This window comes from Cryptomeria japonica, chromosome 11, assembly GCF_030272615.1.
Source record: "Cryptomeria japonica chromosome 11, Sugi_1.0, whole genome shotgun sequence".
Lineage (NCBI taxonomy): Eukaryota > Viridiplantae > Streptophyta > Pinopsida > Cupressales > Cupressaceae > Cryptomeria > Cryptomeria japonica.
The window spans coordinates 390416385-390428904 of record NC_081415.1 but is presented as its reverse complement, the minus strand read 5'-3'; positions in this window follow the sequence as shown (position 1 = coordinate 390428904).

Genomic DNA, 12520 nt, shown 5'->3' with positions numbered 1-12520 from the left:
AGAGTCATTTTTGCTGATGAGAGCATCAGTAGAGGAGAGATCCAATGGGTAGACATGGTGATGTACTATGAGACTCTTCCTGTGATTCTTGCTAGTTTGATTGGTGGTTTTATATGTCCGAATAGGCGATCTCAAGGATTTTCGATTGGATGGGGTGAGGTGCTACTGAGCATGATGCAACATTGGATGTGATATGCTTGGGGTGTTTGTATGCTAGCACATTTATATCATGATCTACACCAGGTTGTGTATGATGAGAGTGTGAGTTTATCGACAGGATGTACTTTATTACAGATCTGGTGCTGGGAGCACATTGCTATTACATGACCTATCCATCATAGAGTTTGTGGAGAGAGGTAACCATATGTTTATTTTTATGTAGGTGTTCTTACTCAGCCCAAGCTGGGTAAGATGGAGTATTGGCGTTGGGTTCTTGATTCGTTAGATAGTATTATTTGGAGACCATATGTTGATTGTGAGCCATGGATGGATGATGCACATACATTACCATTTATTATGCAGAGTAGATATCTCATTGGTTGTACCCCCTTCATTGTTGAGTGATAGTTGATTGGTCGGATTTTGAGACAGTTTGGTTTCATTCAGCCTATGCCTACTGGTGTGACTATTTATGCTCGGCGATACAGAGATAGGCGGGATTGGGGACCATCTTTGTCATTTGAGATTGCTCGTGTAGAGTTTGTTGCTACTCCAAGAGTGGCTTACGATATGAGATTACACATTCTTGATCCTGGGGTTACTGCAGAGTATGCTCAGTATTTATTAGCTCATCCATTTCCTTGGATTACGGATCCAACAGATCCTCCTCCTAGCTCAGGAGATGACGATGATGATTCAGATGATCTTGTTAGTAGGAGACGAAGATGGAGACAAAGATGAGAGCTTAGAGTTGCACATGAGGCTGGGAGAGGTGGAGATGATGGTGGGGATGGTGGTGGTGGTGGTGGACCTGGACGGAGAGGACATCGATTGAGAGTCCATGGAGGACCATTTGGACCGGCTGGCAGGATTGATAGACCTCGTCCTATGGGTGGGAGAGATGGTGGACAGATTGGGAGGGATACTGGTAGGGTAGGGATGAGATCACCTAGAGGATTGGCAGTGACAGGGGGCAGGGTGACTGGACTGGATGGGGGTTGTAGGAGAGGTATTGATTTTGGACAGATTCAGCCAGATCCTAGAGTTATTGCAACTCATGGTGGTGATGATGAGGATTCTGAGGATCATATTCCCCTGATTAGACGATGGGTTCAGAGAGTTACTCAGACTGAGGTTCTAACAGTTGGATAGGTTGGTGGTGAGGGGATTGGGATTCATGCACTACAACAGGATCTACCAGAGCAGGTTGCACCAGTGCAGGATATGCTAGATGTGGTTATACCAGAGCATGATACTATTGACAGTCTGAGAGCATAGATTGATTAGCTTCGAGCACAGATACATACTCTTATGACTGAGAGAGACACAGTTGTTAGGAGACAACAGGATACTCAGGGTCTTCTAGATCATATTCAACAGGTTGGGATAGGTACTCTCTTAGCGGACACTGTTAGAGCATTATTTCGAGCTGGGAAGGAGACTTCCTACTGGCGATGATGATATGAGGAGGCAGTTGCAGAGAGCCAGAGAGCAGGTAGTTATCAGACCACCGTGTTGATGGATACTAGCAGTGGTGGGGTCATGGGACCTCCTCAGAGGAGTGGTGAGCATGGTAGACAGGCATCTAAAGGATCTTCTCGCCCACAGCCATAGAGATGGACAGAGTCAGGTGGTAGTGGTACAGGAGAGCCGTGACTTTGATTTGAGGCACTTGTATTGTTGTATCTGATATCATTGTATACTTGGACTTTTATTGTTTTATGATGATCTATATGCAGATATGGTTTCTATATGATGATGCTTTTATTTATGCATGTTACTTTATTTGATGATGTTCTATATGTTTATATGTTTTAATTTTATGGATGCAAATGAGTAGATGAATAATGATATGATAATATCTTACATGATGCAAATGATAAATGTTTTTGATTTTTGATTTTGATGACCTTAGATGGAAATGCAAATGATCACTTAACTTAAATGATGCAAATGCAAATGATCTATATGAAAATGCAAATGAAATGATTACTTAATGCTTAGGATGATGTATATACAAATGAAATGTTTTTTTGGATTTTATGTATGCCACTAAATGATAAATGGAATGATAATGTAGATAATAACGATACACTATATGAAATGTACTTAATTGAATGCAATTAACACAATGATTTATACAGATTTATACATGAATGATTGATTTGTTTTTGATTTATATGTTATGCTTATAATGATTATGAATCTAAGTGAAATAGATGAAACTAAATGATTTTTATGAAATGATAATGTAGATAATAATGATGACACACTACATGAAATGCACTTAATTGAATGTAATGCAATGATAAAATGCAACTAAATGAAATGGATAATGATTAAAATGATTCTAAGAATGAATGCTCCTAATATGATAAAATGCAATTGTTTTTGTTTGTCCAAGTATACTCAATCTTTATTTATGACCATTGATCTATTAATGAAATGAATGCTTATAATGCAAATGAATAATGATCTAATGAAATGATCTAACTAAAAATTATACTGCCATTCTTCATATGCTATCAGGTAACAGTGCTTGTTTTCATCATTGAGATTTAAATGTTGTAAGAAAATACAAGCAACTTGACATAATGATTCAAGATGACCTGAGCATTGCTTACATGGATTTTGATATAGCAAGTTAATACAAGCAACTTGATATAATGGACCAAGTTGACTTGAGTATTGCTTGCAGAACAGACAAGGATTATCTCTTTTCATGCATGACTTGGAACATCCTCCTTGATCTTTTGCTGATCATATCTTAAGACAAGTTCATACCGTAGTAAGAGATAAACCACATACAGCAATCAAAGAAAATAATCATGCCCCATCATAGCTCCTCTAGTCATGAACATCCTTGAGTTGCATAGAGTACATGATTAGCAATAAAATCAATATATAAACACTGAATCTTATATGTCATTCACATGTTCTTATGGTCATTAACTGATATTATCATCTTAATGAATGATCTTTGATAATCCTTTATAGCTTGTTGATTGAGTCTTCAGTTTTTGAGTTTCGTGATTCAGTTGTTTGATAAAATGCCTTGATTTTTGTTTCTTTGTTGCTCGTTATCTGTTTCAAAATCCTAGGTGTTTTTTGTTTTTTCTAAGTTTTTCGAATGTTTTTGGATTTTCTAATTTTTTTTGAATGTTTTTGGATTTTCTAAATTTCAAAAGATCACCTTAGCAAAAGGAATTTAGGATTTTCCCCTAGTGGAAACAAAAAGATTTTATTATGGATATATGAATTGATCAAGATCCAAACCATAGTGGGATACAAATGCAGATTGATTGATACTGATAAAATCTCAGACAATGACTACGACAAGTATGTCAAAGATTGATAATTGTTGGTAAGCTGCATATTTTTTGCTAAATGGTTCAGAGCAATGGATGTGAAAGATGGAATAGATAAGCTAAGATAGATGGAAATGATAAATGCAAGATGATGGAGTGGATAGGTGCGCAAAGCGATCTCATGGATGGAGGAACTCACTTTTTAGATAGTGCCTGTTTACCAAGTTTTCACCATCTAAATTTATTGCATTTTTGTTGTTTTATATATTTTTAGGGATTTTCTGCTTTTTTGATTTTTACTAATTTCTTCAGGACTTTATATGCCTTTTTATTGATTTTTCCAGGACTTTATATGCCTTTTTATTGATTTTTCCAGGACTTTATATCTCAAGCATAGAATTTATTGAGGTGGATAGAATTGATAGGTTCATCAAACCAATCACCTTCTGGGGTAGATAATTTGTATGCTTCTGATCCATATGTTGCTACTATGACAAAAGGTCCTAGCGAATTTGGTTCAAATTTGCCCTTCGTTTCCTGATCTTGCTGATTTTTCGGATTCTCCCTTAGAACTATGTCTCCAATCTGGAAAATGCACGACTTGACTCTGTGGTTATAGCTTCTTGCCATTCTTTGTTGATATACTTTTAAATGATCTATTGCATTGTGGTGACGTTCCTGAATCAGTTCTAGTTCCTGGAGTCGAGAGACTCTTTGTTCTTCTTCTGGTATAAGACCATGCAAGGATACTCGTAGAGAATGTATCTCTACTTCTATAGGTAATATCGCTTCTAATCCATAGACCAAACAATATGGAGTTGCCCCTGTTGGAGTGAGGACACTAGTTCGATATGCCCAAAGAACAAGATTCAGCTGAATGTGCCAATCTTTTCCAGCTTCATTGACTATTTTCTTCAAGATTTTTAAAATAGTTTTGTTTGATGCCTCAGCTTGACCATTACCTTGTGGATAATATGGAGTAGAGAACCTATGTTGGATATGAAATTTTTCACATAGCTCTTTTACATCTTATTTTTGAATGGTCTTCCATTATCAGTGATAATGGTCATAGGAACTCCATAGCGACAGATTATGTAATTCAAGATGAATGATGATATTTATTTTCCCATCACTGTTGTTAAAGGCACTGCTTCAATCCACTTAGTAAAATATTCAGTAGCAACTAGAATGAATTTATGGCCATTAGAAGATGAGGGATTGATCTTTCCTACCAAATCCAGGCCCCACTGTGAAAATGGCCATGACCTTGTCATAGGATATAACTCTTTGTGCTGGTGCATGAATTAGATTTCCATGAATTTGACATTGTTTACACTTTTTAGCATAGGTGAATGAGTCTCTTTCCATAGTAGGCCAAAAGTAACCCATACGAATAAGTTTCTTAGCCAATGTTAAACCACTTGAGTGTGTACCACGAATACCTGCATGAATGTCATTAAGAACTCGTTCAGATTCATCTTTTTCCAGACATCTCAATAATGTACCATCTAGACCACGCCTATATAGGATATCAGCAATAATGGTATAGTGAGAGGACTGATGGATAAAGTTTCTGTGTTGATTACGAGATAATTCCATAGGAAGGATATGATCTTTTAAATATTGGTAGGTTTGACCGTATAAGGATTGACTGGTTCCTGATATATGGCAAATTCGATAGGTATACTGGGATTGAATGGTAGGGTTAAGATATCTTCCACAAGAAACTTGTAACATTGTTGATTCTTTTTATTTTGCAAGAGAGATGCTATTGTAGCCATTGCATCTGCTGCTTTATTTTCATTTCTGGGAATCTGGGTGAATGTGATTTCTTTAAAATGTCCTTTAAATTCTTCCACTAGCTGTTTGTATGGCATAAGCTTATCATCCTTTGTTTGATATTCATCATTTATTTGATTAATGACCAGTTGTGAATCACCATAGACATGTAGTTCTTTGACATTCCATTCAATGTCCATTTTGAGCCCTATAGCCAATGCTTCATACTCTGCAGTATTATTGGTGCATGGAAATCTTAGTCTATATGATTTCGGAATTGTATGTCCTTGAGGTGTGATAAAAAATATTCCTGCACTTGATCCATATTGAGTATAAGAACCATCAAAGTACAATTCCCAAAAGTTTGTACTTATTGTCAAGATATCTGCATCAGGAAATTCGATGTGCAAAGGCATGTCATTTTGTAGAGGTGCATCAACTAATTGATCAGCAATGACTTGTCCCTTGATGGCTTTCCGGTCAATATATTCTATGTCGAATTCACTTAGTATCATAACCCATTTGGCTAGTCTCCCTGTTAATGTTGACTTACTCAATAAATATTTGAGAGGATCTATCTTTGCTATTAATTTTAGAGAATGAATCAACATATAATGTCGTAGCTTCTGAGTTGCAAATACAACTGCCAGACATATCTTTTCAATTGATGAATAATGTAACTCATATCCAACAAGTGTTTTGCTAATATAGTAAACTGCTCTTTCTTTTCCTTCATCATTGTGCTGAGCTAGGAGAGCACCTAATGATATACTTGTTGCTGAGACATAGAGTAACAAGGGTTTCCCTTTGGTTGGTGATATCAGTACTGGAGGACTCATAAGATATTCTTTTATTTGCAAGAAAGCTTCTTCACATGTTAGATCCCATTGAATGGAACATTTTTATGTAGAAGATGGGTAAAGGGAAGACATCTATCGGCCAATTGGGACACAAATCTCCTGATTGATTGCAACCTTCCTTGTAAAGATCACAATTGACTTATGTTCTTAGGTGATTCCATCTCCATGATAGCTTTAACTTTTCCAGGATCGACTTCAATGCCACAAGATAATATAATGTACCCAAGGAGTTTTCTAGAGGTTACCCCGAATGCACATTTCTTTGGATTCAATCTCAATTGATATCTTTCTAGCCTGTCAAAAATCTTGCTTAAAATGTTCAAATGTTCTTTTCTTGTGTGAGATTTTGCAAGTATGTCATCGAAATAATCTTCCATAAATGTATGCATCATGTCATGGAAAATTGTCGTCATAGCCATTTGATAAGTCACTCCTGCATTCTTAAGCCCAAATGGCATAACATTCCAGTAGTATGTTCCCCATGCACAGGTGAAAGCTGTCTTGTCTTGAACTTCAGGTGCGATTCTTATTTGATTATATCCTGAGAAGCCATCCATTAATGAAAACATCTCATGCCCTACTGACAAGTCTACTATGATATCAATGTTTGGTAGCGGGAAATCATCTTTTGGACATGCTTTATATAGATCTCTGAAATCTGTGCAGATTCTTATGCTCTTATCTGGTTTTGATACTGGTACAATACTTGAAACCCATTCTAGATAAGCAACTGGTCTTATGAATCCCACTTCTAATAATTTCTTGAGCTCAGTTTTGACAAGAAGAGAAATATGTGGGTGCATCTTTCTTAGCTTCTACTTAACAGGTTTTGCTTTTAAATCCACATTGAGATGGTGCATGATAAGATCTGGGTTTAGCCTTGGCATATCTGCATAAGACCAAGCAAAATTTATTTGTCATTGTTTAAAGAATTCCATGTATTCTTTCCTCTCTCTTTTTGATAATGAGGCAGCAAAATGAAGTATTTTAGGATCCTTTGATGTATCAATGTTTACTGCTTCTATTGGTTCTATTAGGATATCAGACCTTTCTTGAAAATATGCAGGAAAAATGTCAAACTTTCCATCTTCTAATGCCTCAAGGAGGTTTTCATCATCAGATATGTCCTTTATTTTCTCTTTTGATTGATCTAATGTTGCCATGAAATGGTTTTCAATAATAGGTCTCTTTCCTTGTTTTATTTCACTTTTGCAACTGAAAAGTTTGGCATTTTACTGACTATGAAAAACTTTACTTGAATCTGTAGTAGAAGATATCTTAGGTGGGATGGGTTCAATAGCGTTAAGGTACACAGCTAAGTCATGATCATTGGAAAAGACATTTAGTTCGGGGTTGTCTAAATTATCCCAATCAATTAGTTCAATATGAAGAAGGGGTAAATCATAATCACTGTCATCATTAGGTGTTTCAACTTTCATGACATAATGATCATAATTTATCATAGAATAGGTATTGTCATAGATTGAATATTTTTGAGGATTGTCTTTCTCAAGAATTTCCAAATTAGTCTTAACAAGATTAATATTAGCATTTTGTAGCTCACACTCAAGTGGTTCTTCAATTGACGTTTGTCCCTTAAATGAATGGATTATATCAACACACATGTCTTTGGTATTGCAAATTTCTTCTTGATTGACTCCATTTGCAGTTTGGAGTTTATAGACTTGTGGACATGTTAAAGAGGATTCTTTTAATAGATTTTGTCTCCTTTCAAACTCATCTTCTTCTGGACTAATAGTTAATCCAACTTGACTATCTCTTATTTCTTCTATAGTTCTTGCATATCTGATTCTTGTTTGCACTTCTTGAGGCATTGTATCGCTGTTTTTGTCATTCTCTTTTCTTTTTGCATATGCCTCTTTTCTCTGAATTCTGAGTTTCTCTTGTCTCTTTTCTAATTTTATCTTTTGTTCTGTAATGGACAAGTCTTCTTTTGTAATGGCTGCTTGATCTTCATTATGTTCATTACTTGATGTAGTAGATAAATTATCTGGTCCCCATTCATACTCATTGGAATTTGTTTCTGAATTCTGATCTAAGATTACTCCACTATACCATACTGGAATGTCGTATGGTGCAAACAGTTCTCTGATTTCTGTCATTTCTGTTTTTACTACTTCTGGAATATTCTGTTCAGATTTTTCTTTTGTTTGTATTTTCAGAACTTGTTGACAAGATTTTTCTTCACCTTTGATAGTAGTCTTTTCTTCTTTCTTTTCATGATCTTCTTGCTTCTTTTTCTTATTGGCTACTGTTTTGGCTACTTGATGTAGCTTTTCTTGCCAATTGTGTCCTTGAGAAACTGATTTCTTTCTCCATTTTTGCTGTTGAGTATTATTTTGCTTTTGATTAGACTTTAGATATCCTAACCCAGATTTATCTTCTATGGATTGTGAATGCAGACAAATAGGTTCTGAAATACCTTGATGTTGCTTACCAATTGGTCCTTTCCCTTCATATCCCATCTTTTGCATGATTTCATATCCTTTGCCATATTGTTTTATGGGAATATTGACTTCTGCTACTGTTGCTATGGTTTTATCTTCATCTTTGTATAACCAACCAAGAATGTCCTTGTCTTCATTTTCTTCCTCAATAGTTCCAACACTAACAAAGGTTCCCTTAAACATACATTTTGATTTTTCTGATGATTTTGATTGAATATCTGTAGGTTTTCCATATGACTTAGGGGAAAGTGGAAAATTATTCAAAGAATATTTTCCCATTCCTTCATCATTTAACTTGAGCTTTTCTTCAAAATTTTCCCATAACTTTGCTTGAATTTCCTTGGTAGGATATACTGATTCTCTGTTATGTGGAACTATGGTATCTTATGTTGGCTTCAAATTGTTGCAATATTGACTGGAATATGCAATTATAGTGATTTATTTTCCTTTATGAGGAAATTTTACACATTGATGATATGTAGAAGGAACTGCTTGCATCTTGTGAATCCAAGGTCTTCCCAGAAGAATATTGTAGGAGAGATTTAAGTCTAAAACTTGACACAATGTATCCTTTTCCATAGGTCCTATCCTTATTGGTAGCATAACAATTCCTTTAGAAGAATGTTCTGCTTCATCGTAAGCCTTGATGGTTATTTTCTTTTTTGGGTCCACTGCATTCTTTGAATACCCCAAAGCTTTTATCAAACTTAATGCACAAATGTTTAAACCAGCTCCTCCATCTATGAGTACATGTTTGACATGAGTTTTATTAATGGAGACTTCAACATGTAAAGGAGCATTGTGAGGATGTTGTAAGGAGGCATCATCATTTTCAGAAAATGATAAGCAATGAGGAGCTATAAGATGTCCTACCATGTTTTGGAACTGATCTATATCCAAATCCTTTGATACCGTTGTTTCCACTAAAGCTTTCTCCAAAATTTCCTTATGCATAGGTGAAATCTTGAGAAGTTCCAAAATTGACATTTGAGCTGGTATTCGTTGTAATTGCTCTACTAAATTGTATTGTTGTGATGTGGATGTTGAGTCTTTTACTATACCTGGAAAGGTAACCTTTGCTTTGCTTCTTGTGATAACGTTGATTGGTTCTGAAGATGGATTTTGGTTAACAATTATCACATTTACTACATCATCGTATGTATAAGCGTAATTCACTTTGGCTTTCCCTTTGTCATTTTCCAATTAGGATGATTCACTTTTATCATAGTTTGGAAGTGGAGTTTTTAAAAGCCAAGTGTGATTCATTTGTCTTATGGCTATCCACCGTAATGGTTCCATTATCAATTAGATCTTGGATAATGTGTTTCAATCTTTGACAATCATTTGTTAGGTGTCCTTTATTCCGATGATAATTGCAAAAATGATTGTCATTCCACCAGTTTGGCTTAACTGGTGGTTCATAAATTCTTGCTTCGGGTAAAACAATCAATTTGTTAGAAAGCAAAGTTTTTAGAGCTGATTCTAAAGATTCTCCAATATTTGTGAATTTTCTCCAAGGATTAGAGAAAAAGGACTTGACTTTCTTGTTTTCCAGATTGTCGTTCCTTGGGATTTGACTTGATAGATTGAAAATTGGTTGTTGTTGTTTTGCAGTATTGTTATCATCATTTCCTTCATTGCTGACATTCCTATTCTTTGACCAGAACTTGGGTTTATCATTGTTGTTGTTGTTGTTGTTGTATGAATTATTGTAAAGTTTTAGTTCTCCTTTCTTTACCATTGCGTTCTCTATTTTCAAACCATTCTCGATCTTTTTGGCAAAAGAGGGAGGACATTGCATCCTTAGTCGATAACTCATTTCACTGATAAGATTATCAATGAATATGTCCATTTTTTCTTGATCAGGTAAATCTCGGGGATACCTATTAAACATGCATTTCCATCATTGTAAAAAGATCTTTAAGGATTCACCATTATTTTGTTTAACATTGCAAAGATCTAGCATTGTTATTTCATTCCTTATATTGTAGGAATATTGTGAAATAAACCTATTCACAAGTTCTTCAAAGGATTTGATTCCAGATGGTAATCTTGAAAACCAATCCATTGATTGTCCATTTAAACTCCTAGGAAAAAGATGCATAAGGTAAGTCTCATCATGAGCAAATTCCATGCTCATAGTACAAAATTCCCTAATGTGATCTTGAGGATCAGATCTTCCATCATATTTGTCATATTTAGGAATCTCGCAATGTTGCGGAAATGGTATCATATTTAGCTTTTTATCAAAGAGATATGGACATATGTCTTCTAATGAATACTTCTTGGAACTTGTCCCATTTTGCATGTCTTGTATCTGCTATTGTAGAGTTTGTATTTGTTGAGGAAAGTTTGAAAATGGATTATCCACATCGCTTCTTTTATCATTATGTTCTTTTCTTTTGTCATCCCTTTCTTTCCTTGTTTCTTCGCTACTTCCTTTGTTCATATCTTCATTGTTTTGCTCATCCGTGTTTTGGGTGTTACTTGTTTCCGCATCTTGTTTTAAGCTTTCTATATTAAAGTCTTGTGGTAGTTTAGCTCCAAATTTTGCCAATATCAAGATATATTTCTCTTTTTGTTTTGTCAATAATTTTTCCATTAGCCTATCAAATTTGAAATCTTGTTCAAGGTCTCTAATCATGCTATTGATAGCTTCTTCGTCGGCAATGGTAAATCCAAAAGTAGTATCTTCTTCCTCCATTTGTTGTTTTCTAAGCTGTTCGTATTGGGCTCTAGTCCAAACTGGCATGTGTTTATCTCAAAGTTATCGAAAAATTCCCAAGGACAAGGTCAATAAGTAATTATTGGTTTAGGAAGATATGCTTTATTGATCTTACCACTATTGTTTGTTCATTGGGATAAAGCATCTCTTTGTTGAAAGGCACGTTTTTGTAGAGTTTCACCGTCAAATTCTATACCGCAGCCACATAAATAGTGACAAAAACGCTGTAGGAATGTCCTATGTTTCAATAAGATCTTACGATTGATATACAAGAATCTTATTCTTTTCTGAGTAGCTTTGTAACTGAGTTTTCTTTTCTTAAGGTGATACTTAAAAGTCATATAAGCATTTGTCAGTTTACAAGTTTGATTCCAATGTTGGTGCAATTTTGGTTTTGATGTAACCTAGGTTCAAAATAGGAAAGATATATCCAAGATTAGGAACCTAGTATAGATTGATCAAGCTTCATGATAGAGGATTTGATTATCCTAATGAGAGTCTTGACAAGGATGTTGATTTTTACACTTAAGATGTTTGAATCAATAGTTTGCTTAATGTTGATGTTTATAGAACCTTTTGGAAATAACCTATAGGATTAGCAACCTAGTTTTTTTGAGCTATCTTGAAAATACGTGATGGTTTAGAGACAAACCTACTTCAAGGATTATTTTGATATCTTGATGTTTTGATACTTTGATTTTGAGTTGGTGCTTCAAGTGTTGGAATGCTTTTTGTTTTATCCCTTTGATCACACTTTTCAGAAATTTGTTGATTTTCGATCGCTTGTAGATGATGATATTCTTCAATTTTTGACCATTTGGAACATGTTATAAACATAGAAGACGCAATGTTTAATAAATAAAATGCATAGGCAAGTACAAATCCCTATGGCAGGTTGAGACAATAGTTGTTGAATCTCACATGGAGTTTCCCCCGAGGCTATGCTATTCAAAGCGGATATTTAGATGCTTGACACCACTGGCTCCACCCTCGACACTCACTTCTTCGGGGCAGCCAAGCACCAGTTTCCATGGAATCTCCTCATGGCAAACTTTATATCTCTACTAGGAACCGTATGTGTGTGAGCCGCTTCAGAGGTCCGACCTCCTGCACCAACAACTAGAAGGTTTTTGGCAACTGGTACAAATAGTTTTTAGTAAAGGCTTCCAGTCATGTGGCCATACATGCGAAACTTTCAGCTTTGTAAATACAGAAGGTTCC